We start from the raw sequence: 19,405 nt of genomic DNA on the forward strand, positions 1-19,405 counted from the left end.
CCTGTGATGGGGTGAGCTCCCGTTGCTCGGTCCCAGCTCCAGCCAACTTGTCAGTTTGAAAGCACACCAGTATGAGTAGATAAATAGGTACTGCTGAGTCGGGAAGGTAAACTGTGTTTCCATGCGCTCTGGCACTTGTCACAGTGTTCTGTTGTGCCAGAAGCAGTTTAGTCATGCTGCCCACATGACCCGGAAAGCTGTCTGTGGACAAACACTGGCTCCCTCGGCCTGAAATTGAGACAAGCACCGCAACCCCATGTGGAGTTTGGAACTGACAGGGTTAAAACTCCGTGGTGTCCTTTATCTGGGAGGAGGAGCTTGTCGCAGAGAAGTGAGTCACAGCGTGTGTCTGCTTTCTGACTTGCTTTCGTTTCTGACTGAGACGCAGCTCAGCTCGGAGGCTGCGTGTGTGCTTTTGGAGCACGGCTGAGAATGCCTCCAAGTTCCGATGGAATGAGACTGATTTATGGCTTGTAAATAAACGCTTCTAGAGATAAGAACCGAACTGTCTCTGGACTTGATTTATCCCTCATCTCACACGGACACAGGACCGCTGCTACTCTGCTCTCCTGCCAGGTCAGCTCCCAAGCAGAGCCACGCAAGGGAAGCGTGACTGGACGCAGGGGTTTTATTTCCGCAAAGGTTATGGCGGTACGTGTTTCCTGACAAGTGTGAGAAGGGAGAAGGCTGCCAGCGGTGAGTTGCTGTGATCTCCTGCCAGGAAGGGCAGTGGGAGATGCTGGAGAGCGGAGCCAAGAGCCAAGAGGGACGGCTGCTTCGAGAGTCCAGCTTGCTGGCAGTGTGAGTACGCTGAAGCCCCGAGGGGAGGAAGAATGGCTGCTGCACAGGCACAGCAGAGCCAAGAGAGCTACCCTGGTGAGAGACTGAATGGGGCCAACTGGGAGGCCTGGTCAAGAGGAGCAAGGGGGTGGTTTGTGGCCACAGGGCTCTGGAGTCCAGTCCAGAAGGAGCCGGCCCCACCCATGCATGCTACTGCTCTGCTGAGTGAGAGAGAGCAGAGAGAGCTCTGCCTGTTGAAAGCAAGTGTGGACGCTTTGCTGTTGCCCCACCTGGAGGGCGTTAAATCGGCTCAGGCCGCCTGGCAGGTGCTGAGGAGTCTGTGCGAAAGCTCAGCAGGAGCCAAGGGCCGGGAGGAAGCCGAGGGCCAAGGGAGCAAGCCTCAGGCCGAAGTGAGAGCCAGACCAGAGGGGGCTAGAGGACGCCCAGAAAGCCCAGTGGGGGCTGGGACTGTGTTGGGGAGCTGTTGCAATGCTTCGACACGTCTGTGTGATGGACTGTGTGCTGGAGAGAGGCTGAGAGCTGTGAAAGAGGGCACAGGCTGCACCCCAAGAAGGAGTGGGGGGGCAGGCCAGGCAGGCCGTTCCAAGAGCTCTGAGAAAGCCAAAGGCTTCGAAAGTTGTTTGTGCTTTGAGACGACGTCCGACAGCGCTGGGAAGCATCCGCTAGAGGCCCAGGCTGCCAAGGACACCGGCCAGCGTGGAATGTCAACAAAGCAGGTTCCCAGGGCCAGTTCCCAGCAAAGACGTGGGAAAGCAGCAGGCCAGGAGGAAAACAAAGACAAGGCGTCTTATCACCTCACAGCTGCGATGGTGTCTCTGAGAAAAGGCAAAAGCCTCAGTCGGGGGGAGGCTGTGGCCATGGCAACCGATGGGAGTGCGAGCAACGCCACGGCATCTTTGGAAAACAGCCAGAGACACTCTTTATCTCTTGTTGTCGATTCGGGAGCTTCGCATTGCCTCGTGACTTCTCGAGAGCTCCTGAGGAACTGCAAGACAGTTAAAACTGGACGCTATGTTACCTTAGCAGATGGGTCTCAAAGACCACTGACTGAATCTGGGTTTCTTTATTGTTCTTTTATAGATCATTGGGTGCAAGCTTATGTGGTTCCAGAGCTTGCCCACTCTCTTTTAAGTGTGCCAGCTCTTATGGCTGCTGGGTTCGATGTTCTGTTCTCTAACAATTTGTGTTCCTTCTACAGGGATGGGAAGAAGATCTACAGTGTCGAAAGAAAAGACAGGCTCTTTCTGGTGGAGATGCCCATTGAAAATGGGACTGGTGGGAAAATGGGGCTGGTGGAAAATGGGGCTAGTGGAGAGTCCATTGACGACGCCCAAGGGCAGTGTGCTAATGTCCCACCACACCATGATTGTATACACTTATGGCACAGGAGATTTGGGCACGTAGGGTGGTCATATGTGAGGAAGGCCACAGGCAACACCATTGGGTGTAGGTTCAAAGCATGTGACAAATACCTAGATTGTCAAGCCTGTAAGCAATCAAAGGTCACAACATGCACATACCCCAGGTCAGAGAGGAGAACCAGTAAACCCTTTGAACTTGTCCATGCAGATTTGTCGGGCCCCATGCCGACACCTTCTTTAGCTGGATCTAAATGGGTTTTGCTTCTGGTTGACGATTTTTCTAGACATTCTTGGGTTTTTGCGTTGCAACAAAAATCAGAGGCAGCTGCACTGATCAGGGATTGGATCACAGCGGTAGAGCTACGGTTCTCTACCAAGGTGATTTCCTTTCAATCTGATCGGGGGGGGAGTTCACAGGTTCTGCGCTGCAATCGTTTTTCAGGCAGAAGGGTATCAGTCATCGACTGACGGCCCCCCACTCTCCGCAACAGAATGGGGTTGCAGAGAGAAAATTTCGCACACTACAGGAGTCAGCGAATGCTATGTTGGCAGACTCGGGTTTGCCACAGCGTTTTTGGGCTGAGAGTTATAAGACAGCATGTTTTCTGCAGAACAGGGTGTTCAATTGAAGTGTAGGAGACACACCGTACTTTCTGCTTCACGGGAAGCAGCCGAAAGTGGGTTTCCTGCGCACTTTTGGGTCTACGGCTTGGGTTCTCATTCCAAAGGCCATGCGCAGAAAGGGTGAGCCAAGGTCTAGGAAGATGATCTTTGTAGGCTATGAGCCGGGTTCAAAGGCGTGGCGCTTCGCATACCCTACTGGCAACCAGTCCAAGCTGCTTATTAGCGGCAGTGCTGAGTTTTGCGAGCAAAGTGGGTGGAAGCGTCTTCACGGGAATCCGGATGTTCTGTTAGACTCAGATGAGGAAGAGGAGGAGGACGAGGCTGAACCTGTTGCTGAGGTGCACAGTCCACAGCCACAGAGTCCAGAGCAGGGATCTCCAAGGGAGAGGCTCCGTATCTCTCCAAAGGGGAGTCCCAGGACCCCTCCACAGGTCTCTGTCAAGTCTGAGCTAAGGAGTGAACCATCCTCGCCAGCAGAACCAGCTGTTCGCCCTAAACGGCGCAGCAGGTCAGAGGGGGATGTTTCTGCCACAGAGGATAGTAGGGTTGATCCAGGTGAATCAGGCGCAGTTCCAGAATTCACGCTGAGGAGGTCAGCAAGATCAACCAAAGGGAAGCCACCTGAAAGGTATGAAGCCACGAGTGTCTGGGTTGGTGTGGCTAGATGTGAACCTGAATCCTTTGAGGATGTTCAGAAGTTGCCTCGGGAAGAAGCCAGCAAATGGCATGAGGCGATGCAGAAGGAGATGAACTCAATGGAGTCTCTTGGAGTGTTCTCACTCACACAGCTGCCGGCTAACCAGCAAGCTGTAGGCTGCAGATGGGTTTACCGACTTAAACCCACAGAAGCAGGAGAACCACAGTACAAAGCAAGATTAGTGGCCCGTGGATTCACACAGAGAAGGTGTGTCCACTTCACAGAGGTCTATGCGCCGACCTCAAGGGCGGAGACTTTGAGAACGCTTTTGGCGATAGCAGCACAGAGAGGTTGGAAGGTGAACCATTTTGATGTAGATGTCGCCTACCTGAACTCAGATCTCCAGGAGGAGTTGTACATGCTTCCTCCTCCAGGGTTTGAAGTCAGTGAGCCAGGCGTCGTGTGGCGATTGCACAAATCCATCTATGGATTACGCCAATCTGCCAGGAATTGGAATATGTGCCTACATGAAGCCTTAGAAGAGCTAGGTTTTAAGAGACAGTTGCAGACAGTTGTCTTTACATTAGAGATTCAGGCTTACAACAGCAAGTGGCCCAGGTGTTTGTTGATGACATCTTGCTCATGGCACGGACAGGTGAACAGGTGGAGCAGTTTGCTAAGGAGCTTGGAAAGCGGTTCAAGCTGAAGCAACTTGGAGATGTCAAGTCCTATCTAGGCGTAGAGATCACGAGAGCAAGTGATGGAAGCTTTTTGCTTCGCCAGAAAGGTAAGATTGAACAGTTGCTTGAGAAGTTCAGGATGTCTGAATGTGCAGGTGCCAGATCACCCATGGAGACTGGGTACGTGAAGGAGTGTCAGCAAGTAGAACGCGTGGTGTTCGAAAATACTGAGCTCTTTCAGTCAGCTCTGGGTAGTCTGTTGTACCTGTCACAGTGGAGCAGACCAGACATAGCGTTTGCTGTCAATCTGCTCAGTAGAGAGGCTTCAAGTCCTAGTGTGCAGGCCTGGAATGGTGTTAAGCGGGTGCTACGTTACCTGCAAGATACCAAAGACTTTTGCCTCAAGATGTCAGCTGAGGGCGATGTCAAGCTGACCGCCTGGGTGGATTCGGATTGGGCTAACCTTGAGGACCGCAAATCAGTGTCAGGCCTAGTGGTGAAGTTTGGGGACTCAGTGATTGGGTGGAGGTCCCGGAAGCAAAGTCTCATAGCGCTTTCATCTACTGAAGCTGAGTTCAGTGCGCTATCAGAGGTTTGCAGAGAACTGGAGTTCTATGTGTGTTTGGTCGAGGAAATCTGTGGAGAGAATTGTCTGCCCGTTGTGGTGCATGAAGACAATCAACCATGCCTCAAATTGGCTGAGACAGGGCAATTCAAGGCGAGGACCAAACATTTGGACATACGGTTCCGGAATGTATGTCAGAGCGTTCATGAGGGGCTAGTTGCTCTGAAATACTGTCCCTCAACCAAGAACCTCGCTGATGGTTTCACAAAACCATTAACCTTCCAGAAGCACGAGGAGTTCTGTGAGGGTCTGTGTATGGGGAAAGCATTGTTGGCTACTGTCCCCAGATGCAGGACAAGAGGGGGTGTGGAGTTTGGAACTGACAGGGTTAAAACTCCGTGGTGTCCTTTATCTGGGAGGAGGAGCTTGTCGCAGAGAAGTGAGTCACAGCGTGTGTCTGCTTTCTGACTTGCTTTCGTTTCTGACTGAGACGCAGCTCAGCTCGGAGGCTGCGTGTGTGCTTTTGGAGCACGGCTGAGAATGCCTCCAAGTTCCGATGGAATGAGACTGATTTATGGCTTGTAAATAAACGCTTCTAGAGATAAGAACCGAACTGTCTCTGGACTTGATTTATCCCTCATCTCACACGGACACAGGACCGCTGCTACTCTGCTCTCCTGCCAGGTCAGCTCCCAAGCAGAGCCACGCAAGGGAAGCGTGACTGGACGCAGGGGTTTTATTTCCGCAAACCCCATAGTCCCCTTTGACTGGATTTAACTGTCCAGGGGTCCTTTACCTTTACCAGTATGACTAATTCAAAGAAGCTGTATGATTGTCATAGTAGCTTTGCTTTACTCTGAGCTTATATCCAGTCTTTCAATTCAAAATACATTTCCAAAAATTAAACCGCGTAAGAAGTAAATACAACAATTAATAGAATAAAAAAAAAACAGTTACAACAATTCTACGGGCAACTAAGAGTTTAAAAGCCTTGAAAAACAAAAACCTTCACCTGGTGCCAAGGTATTTAGAGATGAGTGAAAGAGATTTTTCTCAAAAAACTAGCTCATCATCTTGATCTGCTGCAGAGCACATCCCAGCTTCCTGTGCCAAGCAAAAACAAAGCTTGTAATGGGTTTGCTAAAGGAAGACAGTTGAAATCTGGAGAAAGAAGCTGGAAGGCTATCCTGGAGCCACACTCCAAAAACAGGAGATACTTTATGCTGAGAAGAATGAAGATTGCTAAGTGCTTCAGTAGGGAACTAATAAAGAGGTAAATGGGACGTGGGTGGCACTGTGGTCTAAACCACTGAGCCTCTTGGGCTTGCTGATTGGAAGGTTGGCGGTTCGAATCCCCGCGACGGGGTGAGCTCCCATTGCTCTGTCCCAGCTCCTGCCAACCTAGCAGTTCGAAAGCACGCCAATACAAGTAGATAAATAGGTACCACTGCAGCGGGAAGGTAAACGGTGTTTCTGTGCGCTCTGGTTTCTGTCATGGTGTTCCCTTGTGCCAGAAGCAGTTAATTCATGCTGTCCACATGACCCGGAAAGCTGCTTGTGGACGAACACCAGCTCCCTCGGCCTGAAAGCAAGATGAGTGCCGCAACCCCATAGTCACCTTTGACTGGACTTAACCATCCAGGGGTCCTTTACCATTTTACCTTTATCAATACAGAGTAGATTTAGTTGGATTCATTTTCCTATGGATTCATTTTGCTTTTAGGATTAAACATTCAAACAGCTTTAGAATTAATTTTACTTTCTTTTTCTTAAAGATGCGTTTATTGATTTTTCAAAAACAATAGGCAAATAAGATACTGACACCAAACTGACAACAGCTATCAATATCTGCGTTAAAGGCTTGTTTTCAAATGCTTACAATTCTACTGCTGTTAAGTTAATGCTAAACAGTATTTTTAATATCATACATTGATTTGATTTTGGTTTGGGTATATAGTAGTAGTAATAGTAGTAGTAGTAGTAATATATTTATTACTGGGGTTTCCCCAGCCACTCTGGGCAGCTCCCAATAGAATATTAAAAACACAATAAAACATCAAACATTAAAGACTTGCCTAAACAGGGCTGCCTTCAGATGTCTTCTAAAAGTCTGGTAGTTGTTTTTCTTTTTGACATCTGGTGGGAGGGCATTCCACAGGGCGGGCATCACTACTGAGAAGGCCCTCTGCCTGGTTCCTTGTAGCTTAGCTTCTCGCAGGGAGGGAACTGCCAGAAGGTCCTCGGCGCTGGACCTCAGTGTCCGGGCTGAATGATGGGGGTGGAGACGCTCCTTCAGGTATCTTGGGCCGAGGCTGTTTATGGATTTAAAGGTCAGCACCAAAACTTTGAACCGTGCTCAGAAACATAGCATCTGCATTCTGGTTTAGTTGTAGTTTCCGGGTCACCTTCAAAGGTAGCCCCACATAGAGTGCATTGCAGTAGTCCAAGCGGAAGATAACTAGAGCATGCACCACTCTGGCGAGACAGCCTGCGGGCAGGTGGAGCTGGTAGACAGCTGCCCTGGACACAGAATTGACCTGTGCCTGCATGGACAGCTGCGAGTCCAAAATCACTCCCAGGCTGCGCACCTGGTCCTTTAGGGTCACAGTTACCCCATTCAGGACCAGGGAGTTCCCCCACACCCACCCGCCCCCTGTCCCCCAAGAACAGTCCTTCTGTCTTGTCAGGGTTCAACTTCAATCTGTTAGCAGCCATCCATCCTCCAACCGCCTCCAGACACTCACACAGGACCTTCACCACCTTCACTGGTTCCGATTTAAAAGAGAGGTAGAGCTGGGTATCATCTGCATACTGATGAACACCCAGCCCAAACCGCCTGAGGATCTATCCCAGCAGCTTCATATAGATATTAAAAAGCATGGGGGATGACGGGGCTCTGCTCATTTTTCAGTGTAGCTTGATTTGGGACAATTTCCCTCTTCCCTTGCCCCCCATCCTACATTGGCAGGAGCCCCACTCCCAACTCTCCAGAGAAGTATTTGGGGATATGAGTGTTGTCTGCTGAAAGCGGGAAACAATAATCTTTCATTCTGTGAACCTTCTTAAGATAAATTAGGATCTGATCTCACATATTTTTCTCATAAACCGTTGACATGACGCACCACATTCCTTCTGCTTTGATGGATAAATTTTCTCTCAAGAAAGCAAAACTGGTTAATTTTGTTTTAGCCTGACAGATGATTTGTTGATAAAGGCTTGCTCCTAAAATGACTTCCCTTTTAGTTTCCCTACTTTGATAGACTAAGTGCCTATCAAGTGTCTCTGAGCAATTTTAATTAGGGTTGTTACCTGGTGTGTGTGTGTAAAATACTCTTGGTGAAGATTTCAGTAAACAGGTGCATGTTTAGCATTTAGCAATTCAATAAATGGATGCCTAGGTACGTCAGTGGTGGTTTCCTGTTGTTAGAAGTATTTCCTCTGTGACTTATCAAAACCAGCTAATATTTCCAAGAAAGGCATGTTAAAATGTGAAGCCGTGCCCTGCAGTTACATTCTGGGTGGAGATACGAAGTCAAAAACAAGTGTACAAGGTTGCAGGGCCCTTTTATTTTTCAAGCTTTTGTGCTGCCAAAGGCTCAAGTGATTGGGGTTTGAAGAAGACTGCAGGCTTAATGAATGTCAGAACCGGCTCCCATACTAGGTGCTGCTTTGCAGGAAGCTTGCTTCAGGGGTTAAAATATCCGGAAATCCAGACTGTTGCCTTCTCTTCCTTGAAATGCTCACAGCAAAATCTCAGGGGTGTGTTAGGCTGTCAGTGTCTCTGTAAAGGATTGTAACATTTCTGTTATTACGGAGAAGTAGTCATAGGAGAAAATCCGAAGTGAAGTCGTACATCAATCTACAATACCTAACATGTTGTTAAGTCTGACTTTGCCTCAGGCGCTGACCTTCAAGTATTAAGTTAAAACATCTGAGGCTTCCTTATTTCTTTGAAGAAACGCGCACACTTAAGGCAGCGTATCTGTTTATCTGCATAACAATGGCTTATGTTTCAACACTGCAGGCCAATTCCCCCAAGACTGTTTTGTTATGAAAAAGCTCCATACAAAGAAAGTACCATAGGTGTAAGGAGCGGGAAGGGAAAATTACAAAGAGAAAGTTAAGCTGCAAATATGTGTTGATTGCGATTCATGATGCGCTGATAGCTTGACCTACATCGTTGAATTCTTATTTTTCTAGCTTGCCTCCTCCCCCTTATTCATATACACATCCCTCTTCCTGCTTGAATTTCATGAAGATTAATTTTGTGTTGCGCTATCTTGGCTTGCACTCGCAATGCCTGCTCTTAAACGATGACGAATGGGTAGCCATATATAACCAAAGGCCGGAATGCGTTCTCTGTTGTGCTTTGTCTAATTGCTTGAATCTAAAGGCCCTTAATTATTTCTGCTGTAATCTTTCGGCCGAGAGCCAGGTTTTGCATATGCCGTAAGAATTCCTGGGTTTATGTGAGAAATGTAAGATGAGACGGTAGCTCACAATCTCGGCTGAAATCTGGGGCTTCAAAATGCACACCAGACTTCAGAAGATGTCTCATTTGAGACCTGTCCGTTGATGGGTCGCATGGTACATTGTTTCCATTGATACAAGATACGGCCATGACTCTTGTGCCTGCAAAAACATGCCTTAATATATTGATGTAGACCAAACCATTCTGGCAGCTAAAGCTGAGAGTATTGTGATTGGCGCTTGACAGAAGTAAAGGATGTTATCAGCTAGGGTCCTAGTTGATGATCAATAAGGGTAACAATAGCTTGTGCTATTTTCCATCGAGTCCTGCTTAACTGTGTTCTGTATTTGTTTGAATTTATCCAGGTCTCCCTTTACAGCTGCTGTGGGTTTGATGTTAGCCATAATCTCCATCTATCTACCATGCACTGTCCTTCTGAATATTTCAGTTATGTACTGTTGTAAATAAAAATATGCCCTTTTCCCTTATAGGGTATCCAAGAGCCCATATAGAGTCCTTACATAGGTTCCCTATTGGTAGGAGAAAATAACAGAGGCCAACCAGAGAATATTGAGAAGCAAAGCAGCTAGTAAGCTTGATCTTTATTGATCTGTTGCAACAGGGTGCTCCCCTCACACACAGGAGAGGAAGAGGACGCCCAAAAATGCTGTGCAAGGGCTTATAAAGACTTTTGAAATTCCCATCCTGTAGATCAAGACCACCCCCAGAAACATTATGCATTCATCACAGAAGGGGTGTAACCTAAGACCACCCCTCGGATAAGGCGGTCTAAAACAGAACATTTGCATGTTGTTTTCTCCTGTCGCTTTGTTTATTTCCTGTCTGGCAGGTTACTTGATTGGATTTCTTGGGGAGCCTGGGCAGTCTTTTGTAATGATAAGGCTCACACCCTTATTCAAACACAGATTAAGACAGGATTTGTGAAGGAAGAGACAATGGGGAGGCTTTTCCATTTTGACCATGCAGAGAAACATTTGCTCAGTTTAGGAATCAAAATGGTTCCAGGTTGGCTTTCCTGTGCTGATCTATGTACGTGTGGTTATGAACGTTGCCATATATCTAAGACCATAAAATTCCTATCACAGTACGGCCTCATGTTTTCCTGTATTCCACAGAGGAGGGCGGAAATCTGGCAAATAAACCCGAAAATGCTGTCAAGAAAAAATGGATTTACGGGCCTCATAAACATTATTCATTTATTAACTTTGTGTAATTCTGCTCAAAGGAACTAAACTTAAGTCTCACATGCCGGTCCGAAATCCTAATCACATTGCTTCCGGCTTTTTAAGCTAAAAAAATCAATAAATCAGGATCTCTGTAAGTCTTGTTGGGGCCAAATACTTTCCAGCTGGGATACTGCCAAATACTGGTATATACAATGCTAATTGAACCAACTGCGCTGTAATATTGAGGGTGGGAGTAAACAATAAGAGAGTTTATGTGCATATCTACTTTTGATTTTATTTTGGCACCCACAGCTAGAAGGAACTTTTCCTCAGCCACTTTCTGAGGTAAAAAGTTACTGGGCATAATTCAGCTAACTTTTTGTGCTGGTGTAGGGAGTAGCACTGGGACGCAGGTGGCGCTGTGGGTTAAACCACAGAGCCTAGGGCTTGCCATCAGAAGGTCGGCGGTTCAAATCCCCGAGATGGGGTGAGCTCCCATTGCTCGGTCCCTGCTCCTGCCAACCTAGCAGTTCGAAAGCATGTCAAAGTGCAAGTAGATAAATAGGTACCACTCCGGTGGGAAGGTATACGGCGTTTCCGTGCGCTGCTCTGGTTCGCCAGAAGCGGCTTAGTCATGCTGGCCACATGACCCGGAAGCTGTACGCCGGCTCCCTCGGCCAATAAAGCGAGATGAGTGCCGCAACCCCAGAGTCGGCTACAACTGGACCTAATGGTCAGGGGTCCCTTTACCTTTACCATTAGGGAGTAGCACTAAGTGCAAGGCAATTTCCTGCCTCCTCTCCCTGCCAAACCTGCCGGCGCCATCCACAAATTTGTTCCAGAGGGTTGAGGGAATACTCCGAACAGATTTAAGCAAAATGTAGGGGGAGGAGAGGGTGAACACATTCTGTTGCACAAGAAGAAATGACTGTGCTGATGAAAACTAAGCCAGAACGCTAGGTGAATGCAACCTGTTGCGTCCTTCCCCTTCTGTAATTTTACTTCTGAGGTCAGTCTCTCCACATGCTAGATCTGATCAGGTAAGATTCTGGTAGACCTCAGCGTAAATAGAGTTGCTTTCATAATTTGTCCTGAATTCATGAAGAATGTTGACACCCGGACTGCTTGCATACTACACATTTATAACGTTTTAAAAAAATATAATTTTATTTTTTGACAAAGAAATAAGAATAAGGAAATAAGAACAAAAATGTGCACCCCATCTCCTGAGACCATTCCACTGTAACTATCCAACTTCCCCAAATGTCAACACCTCTTGCGATAGTTTGACGCCTTTCTGTTTTGACAGTACAAATTCTACAAACACCTTCCCTATCTCCTCAAAATCATTTCTGCATATTCCCCATCTTAATTTATCATTAATAGCTATCTCACATTTAAAGCATATTTAAAGCATGCAAGTCTCCCTGCCCAAATCCCGGGAACTGTAGTTTATGCTGGGAATTGTAGCTCTCTCTGTGAAGGGAGTATTCTTTGAAGAAGGCAATGTGCTGTAAACAGGTATTCAGCCTCAGTATTATCCACTCTCCAGGGTCTTTTTCATCCGTTTTTTTCCACCTGCTATCTCAGTGATGGGCCCAGGGCCGGCCCTTCCATGAGGCAAAGTGAGGCGACTGCCTCAGATAGCAAGACCCACAGGATCAGCAGATTCTGATGTAGAACCTTATTTCCCCCATGCTGCAACTGCTAGACAACCTCAGATAGCTCAGACTTGCTTACACTCATAGATAGAACAGCTTGTGGTTAGGATGCTCATAAAATAGGACAGCTTGCAGCTGGAATATGGTTTATTTGTAGGTTTCAGCAGGTATAGAACTTGCTTACACCTGTAACTGGGACAACTAGTGGACAGGATGTGACTCTGTCGCCTGCGTCAGTATCTAAATTGATAGGAACATTGATCAAATAACGAATAAGATAATTAAGTGTTCAGGATAGGCTGTAAACTTCTGAGTATCCAGCCCAATGGAGGAACCATGTGGCTGGGTCGAGGAAATATAAACTTGTGCTTTTGTCAATTTTGGGTGTGCCTGTTTTGGACACAAAAGGAACACGGGTGGCGCTGTGGGTTAAGCTGCAGAGCCTAGGACTCGCCGATCAGAAGGTTGGCGGTTCGAATCTCCGTGACGGGGTGAGCTCCTGTTGTTCGGTCCCTACTCCTGCCAACCTAGCAGTTTGAAAGCATGAAGTGCAAGTAGATAAATAGGTACCGCTCCGGCGGGAAGGTAAATGGCATTTCCGTGCGCTTCTCTGGTTCGCCAGAAGTGGCTTAGTCATGATGGCCACATGACCCGGAAGCTGTATGCCGGCTCCCTCGGCCAATAAAGTGAGATGAGCGCCACAACCCCAGAGTTGGCCACGACTGGACCTAATGGTCAGGGGTCCCTTTACCTTTACCTTATTTTGGACACCCACTCTTGCAAGAACATTTTGTAATCAATAAACTCTTTGCTACTTCACCAATTTTGTTCAGATTTTATTTTGAGGGTCTCAAGGCCGACTTCTAACACCCCGCTTGTTCCTGATGTAGATCCTCACTCAACCCTTCTTCCTCAGAGGCAGAGAATGGCGTTTTGGGGTTCACCTCAGGTGCCAAAACGTCTTTGGCTGTCCCTGGCTGTCCCTAACTTGTATCATGAATGGGAGTTGTCGGCTTACAACCACTGCAAGGCCACAGGCCTGCTACTTCTGCTTTAGCTGAAGATGCCAAGGACCTTCTGCATGCAAAACATGTACACAGTGGTACCTTGGTTCTCAAACTTACGTATTTTTCGCTCTATAACATGCACCCGACCCTAACACGCACTTAGTTTTTAGAGGAGGAAAACAAGAAAAAAATATTCTAAACAAAACAGTGGATGTATGATTTTTGTGGTTCATGCTGTGGCCACAGGCATGTGATCTGACGGTGAGTTTGGGGTAGCCCAATGCAAAAATCCTGAAGATTCATGTGGATCCATGCTTTGTAATCACGTTTTTGCACCACTGCGGCCCCAGGCAACAGTGGGTGGGTGATTTTTTTGGTGTAAGATGTAGCCATGGACATGTTATGTGATCTGATGGTGAATTTGGGGTGACCCAGTGCAAAAATCCTGAGGATCCATGTGGATCCGTGCTTTCTAACCACGTTTTAAGTGGGGAGGGAAGGAAAAGCACTCAAGGGACAAGGAGAAGGATGCTGCTAATAATGCAGAAGAGGGGTTTAAGGGGAGAAGAAGCATGCATGGGGTGTGTGGAAAAGGATGCTGCTAATAATGAAGAAGAGGGGTATAAGGAGAGAAGGCTCCTCTCCTCTTCCACTTTGCTCCTTTAAAGCAAGCAGGCTCTGCTTTTCTCCCTCCTCCCCACTCATCCTCGGCTTAGTGAGCTGAAAAACTTTGCTGCTATGTAGCGAGCTGAGTGGGGAGGAGAGAGGGACAGAGAGCCTGCTTGCTTTAAAGGAACCAACCGGACAGGAGCCGCTTACACTCGTGTAAGCGGCTCCTCTCCTCTCCCGCTTTGCTCCTTTAAAGCAAGCAGGCTCTCTGTCCCTCTCTCCTCCCCACTCAGCGGCTCTTCTCCCGCTTTGCTGTTTCAAAGCGAGCCACGGAGGAGGGAAGGAAGGGGAACCATGGATCCTCTGCTCACAACTGCAGCAGATCCCCCCGCCATCCATAGGCATTCCCTCCATAACACGCACAGACATTTCCCCTTACTTTCTAGGAGGAAAAAAGTGTGTGTTATGGTGCAAAAAATACGGTAATCCATTCCGGAAGTCCAGTCCAGTCCAAAACCAAAGCGTTCCAAAACCAAGGCAGGCTTTCCCATAGAAAGTAATGCAAAATGGATGAATCTATTCCAGACTTTTAAAAACAACCCGTAAAACAGTAATTTAACATGAATTTTACTATCTAAAGAGACCACACATAAAACGAAATCAATAATCAATGTACTGTACTATAAAATAAATCAGACAGTATTGTAGATGATAAAAAAAATATATTATTTTTTCTTAGCTGTACTGTTGACAGTCACTGTTCGGATGGGGGGCTTTTATCCATTTCCACAGTTACACAATCAATCAATCAATCAGTAGCTGAACTGGATTCCACACAGTCACAAAAACAAATTAACCGAAAAAGCCTCAAAAAAAAAAAAAAGCAGCAAAATAAATAGCAAAAACAAAAGCTCTAACTTAATCCATTCCAGAAGCCCATTTGACTTCCAAAATGTTCGAAAACCAAGGTGCAGATTCTGATTGGTGCAGGTGCCCTGGAAACAATAGCCAACAGCCGTATTGGACGTTCGGCTTCCAAAAATCATTTGAAAACCAGAACACTTACTTCCGGGTTTTTGGCGTTTGAGAACCAAGGTGTTTGAGAACCAAGATGTTTGAGAGCCAAGGTACCATTGTAATGCCTTTGCTGAGGTTATTAAAACGATGGCATGCAATATCCCCCCTCCCTCACAGGAGAACTAGCAGTAGTAATCCTGACGTTCCAGACTATATTTACCGTTGAAGAATGGGGCTAATGCTGATCCAAGAGTAATAAAATTTCCTACTTCCTGCCAGTTAGGTGACTTTTATGGTTTGCGATATACTAGCGTACTTGAAATGAAAAACTAAACTCAAGTGCAGTAAATGTATCTAAATATTAGCATGTGCATCTGAAATGGCTGCTTTACATTGGAGTTTAAGAATGGGATTACCGTATTTTTCGCTCTATAAGACGCACCAGACCACAAGGTGCACCTAGTTTTTGGAGGAGGAAAACAGGGGAAAAAAATTCTGAATCTCAGAAGCCAGAACAGCAAGAGGGATCGCTGCGCAGTGAAAGCAGCAATCCCTCTTGCTGTTCTGGCTTCTGTGATAGCTGCGCAGCCTGCATTCGCTCCATAAGACGCACACACATTTCCCCTTACTTTTTAGGAGGGAAAAAGTGAGTCTTATAGAGCAAAAAATACGGTATTTCTTACTGCTGCAGGAAAAGTTTTTGAAACAGCTTCCTCTGAATAACTGTGTCTTGCAGCCAACTGGCCACTAGCTGGCATTGTTATACAGCTTTTACCACAGATGCATCGCATCATAACTTATGAAGGATATGTGTGCGTTTTTATTTTAAAAGGTGGGAAAAGATATTGGATTTCTGTGCACCTGGGAGTGAGGTTTTTTGTTTTAGTATTTCGCTGGTGAATTCTCAGCTAGCTTAACTAAAAGGAAAACAGAACCTGTTTCGAAAGAGAGAAAGTTGGTGCAGCATAGTGGCTAAATGATTGACAGCACAATTGGATGTCCCGACTTGAAAGCAGGTGCCACTGAGTTTAATGGGGTTTACCTTACTCTCAGGTAAGTCAGTATAGCGCTGCAGCCTGAGCAATGCATTGGGAAGACCCTGTGAAATAGAGTTGAGAGTGGTTTTCATGCTCTTTATTCAGCTCATAGTGGTGAGGAGGAATGAAAGTTCCCCCAAAGTATCTGCTTTATATACATTATTTACACAATGGACTGCACATGATTGGCTAATTCTGGAATTCTCCTGTAGGCCAATCAGGTTGTGGATTCACTTCCATCTGGAGCTGGATTGGGTGGCTCCTGCAGACCAATCATACTGCTGCATTGTTCTAGGACCAATCAGACTGCTGCATTTTGGATCCTATTCAACTCAGTACATAACACCCTGGTTCAAATTCTGCTCTTTCACAAACTCATTAGGAGGTCTTAGGCAAGCGCCTCCCCATCTCTAACATAGAGATAATAATACAGATTTATTTTACAGAATTGTTGGAAGGATTACAGCTCGTGTGTGTGTGTGTTTTGTATTTTCATCGCAATGTGTTTGAATGGGGGCAGTTTATAAATTCTTGAAATAAATACATAAAATAGATGCCTGCATGGGTTGCTCACTTTTAGTTCTCTAAAAACGTTACGCATTAAAAGTCATTTTTAGTGGATTCCTCATTTTCTGCCATATATTCAAATTGCTTTTTGACATGTATCTAATCTATCACAATCAATTCAAAATGTTGAATTTTGTCACAGTACATAGAAAGGTTATGAGTGGAGAGCAGCACATATTTTATTTTTTAAAAAAAAAATCATTTGCAAAGTAATCATAGAGCATTTTTTGTGTCTCTTCTTCTGTCCTGGGTTCAAAAGGCTTTGCTTCTCCAAATACGCATTATACTTCTGTGCCTGCCTGTCTTCATCATACCAAGCTAAGCCATAAAAATTCACAAAGCTTCAGATTTGGCTAGGGCAAAATAAAGGCAATTAAGTACAGCTATCTCAGCTTCCATCCTCCTCCTTTCCCTGCCTCTTAATGCCATTAGCTAAGTCGCTTTGATGTTGCAGTGACCTTTGGTCCTCATATGAGGCAGTTATCTGCTTCTGCTGCACTTAACAAGGCTATCTCCAATTTAAGATTTTCAAATAGGGATTCTAGTATTGCAGCCGACTGCTGTTGATTCAGCTGCTCAGATGTCACAGCAGGGATTGCAAGCTTTGGACCAGGCAACAGACTAGGGCAACGGAGAAGCCTTTAATTCTTTATTTTGAGGTCCATGGACAGTTTCGGGATAAATCAACCCTGGAATGCCTATAAGCCATGGGGTTTTGAACTGAGAGTGTAGATCATGTTATCTTTTAACCTCTTGGGAGGAGCTGATAGAACACCCGAAGTTGGATCGTGCAGATTTCTTTTGCTATCATAATTGTTTAGCTGCGTAAACCTATTACAAATCACCATTTTGCACCACTTTAGATCTGTCCTAAGGAGGCGGGTGGACCTATCAGTGATTGTGTGCTTGTTTATTTGGGACGCGGGTGGCGCTGTGGTCTAAACCACTGAGCCTCTTGGGTTTGCTGATCAGAAGGTCAGCGGTTCGAATCCCCTTGACGGGGTGAGCTCCCGTTGCTCTGTCCCAGCTCCTGCCAACACAGCGGTTCGAAAGCATGCCAAAAAGTACAAGTAGATAAATAGGTACTGCTCCGGCGGGAAGGTAAACGGCGTTTCTGTGCACTGCTCTGGTTTCAGTGTTCCGTTGCACCAGACACAGCTTAGTCATGCTGACCACATGACCCGGAAAAACTGTCTGTGGACAAACGCCGGCTCCCTCGGCCTGTAAAGCGAGATGAGCGCCGCAACCCCAGAGTCGTCTACGACTGGACTTAACTGTCAGGGGTCCTTTATCTTTCTTTTTTTTAAGCAAAAAATTACGGTTTCAGGGACCACCTATTGTTTTTGCTTGTGGTGGAGAAGGTGCACTCTGACGTTTAACCAATACAGACTGGAAACTAACCTTTAGCCCACATAGACACTTGAGAAACCCATTGCTTGCTTTCTAACCATTTATTTGCCAAATAAACAAGCACACAATCACTGATAGGTCTACCTGCCATTGTGAGGCTCAAAGTGATGAAGATGATGCCTCCCCAGCTGTTGCCATTGGCTGTGGGTTTCTTGTGATGTCACAAACGCACTTGGCAACTGAGTGGATGTAAAGTCAGGCCAAGGGGAAAGCCCTTTTCTATTTCTGGCAATGGATGTGACATTCAGCACTGCCCAGGTTTCTTCAAATTGGAGGAGGCAAACTGGTGAATGGAAGGAGGCAATCCTCTGGCAGTGGGATGCTAGGGAGCGATAATAAGGCAAGTTTGCTTGCTTGAAGGCTGCTGGTATTTGTGGTTGGAAGCTGGCAGACATCTCATGATGGACCTGAGAGAAGCTGGCGGATGTTGGTGAAAACATTATCTGGAGAGCTCATCTCAGACTGCAGCAAGCAGATGAAAGGTAAATGTAAGGGTAAAGGACCCCTGGAAGGTTAAGTCCAGTCTATGGAGTTGTGGCGCTCATCTCGCTTTCAGGCTGAGGGAACCAGCGTTTGTCCACAGACAGCTTCCCGGCTCATGTGGCCGGCATAACTAAACTGCTTCTGGTGCAACAGAACACCGTGACATAAGCCAGAGCACATGGAAATGCCATTTACCTTCCCGCCACAGCAGTACCTATTTATCTACTTGCACTGGCGTGCTTTTGAACTGCTAGGTTGGCAGAAACTGGGACAGAGCAACAGGAGCTCACCCTATTGCAGGGATTCCCCGCCAGGGGTGCATGCTCAGGGTGAGCGGCAAAAATCACACTAGAAAGGACTCAAACTCCAGACAAGACTTGGCAGATGAGCCTCCCTGGGGACTCAGCTACACGCAGTTCATTATATTGTTTTAACTGCATTACAAACCTGCGACACCAGATGGTGCTGTAGAGCACAAAACTTTGTCTATGCAATTTTTACATAATTTATGATGTATGTATAGCGTTCCCCCCCACATGTGTAGATCCAGCCTGGGTTGCACTTAGGCTCCTCCTCCTTTTTCCCCGAGGCTATAGTGGTGGCACATCTCGGCCACTCAGTGCCACCCCAGCACTGCAGGAACAAGTGCCTGGTACCTATGGGAGCCCAGCTGGGACAGGATCCAGGCTTTTGCTGGGGTTGCCCTTGCCAGCTGCCTGATTGAGTGAATGAATCTTAATTTGCGTCAGCCATTGGTCATATCAATATAACAATAATACGATATACAAAGAATAGCAATAAAACAACAATACGATATACAAAGAATAGAAATAAAAAGTCAATTCTGTAAATTACAATTTAGGGTCTTGACTCAATAGTCAAATAGTGGATCTTATTCTTATTGCCCCAGCTAAAAACCTTGACACCTTTGCTGTCACCTGCTCATCTTGGTCTGCCAAGAGAAAGGACACTGTGGCAGTGGTTGGGTGACCCGGAATGGACAATCAAAGAGGGGTGATAATCTCATTCCTCAAGTTTTTATAAAGAGTGCAAGCCAGAAGGGCAAGCGCCACCGATTTGGTACTGCCATCTCCACAGGGACATAAGCGTTATTCATATGGAATCTGTTGGAATCGTTCCTCAAGTACAGCTGAGGGCAATACATTCAATCTTGCGAGAGTAAAAATGTGTCTGTATTTTGGAATTGCTAGGCTAGGCAGATAGGGTGCCAGAGAATTGAAATGGGATGGTGGACAATAGTTATACCGTGGGCAAAATTTCCTTATTG

This window comes from Podarcis raffonei, chromosome 11 (genome assembly GCF_027172205.1).
Source record: "Podarcis raffonei isolate rPodRaf1 chromosome 11, rPodRaf1.pri, whole genome shotgun sequence".
In the NCBI taxonomy this organism is placed as follows: domain Eukaryota; kingdom Metazoa; phylum Chordata; class Lepidosauria; order Squamata; family Lacertidae; genus Podarcis; species Podarcis raffonei.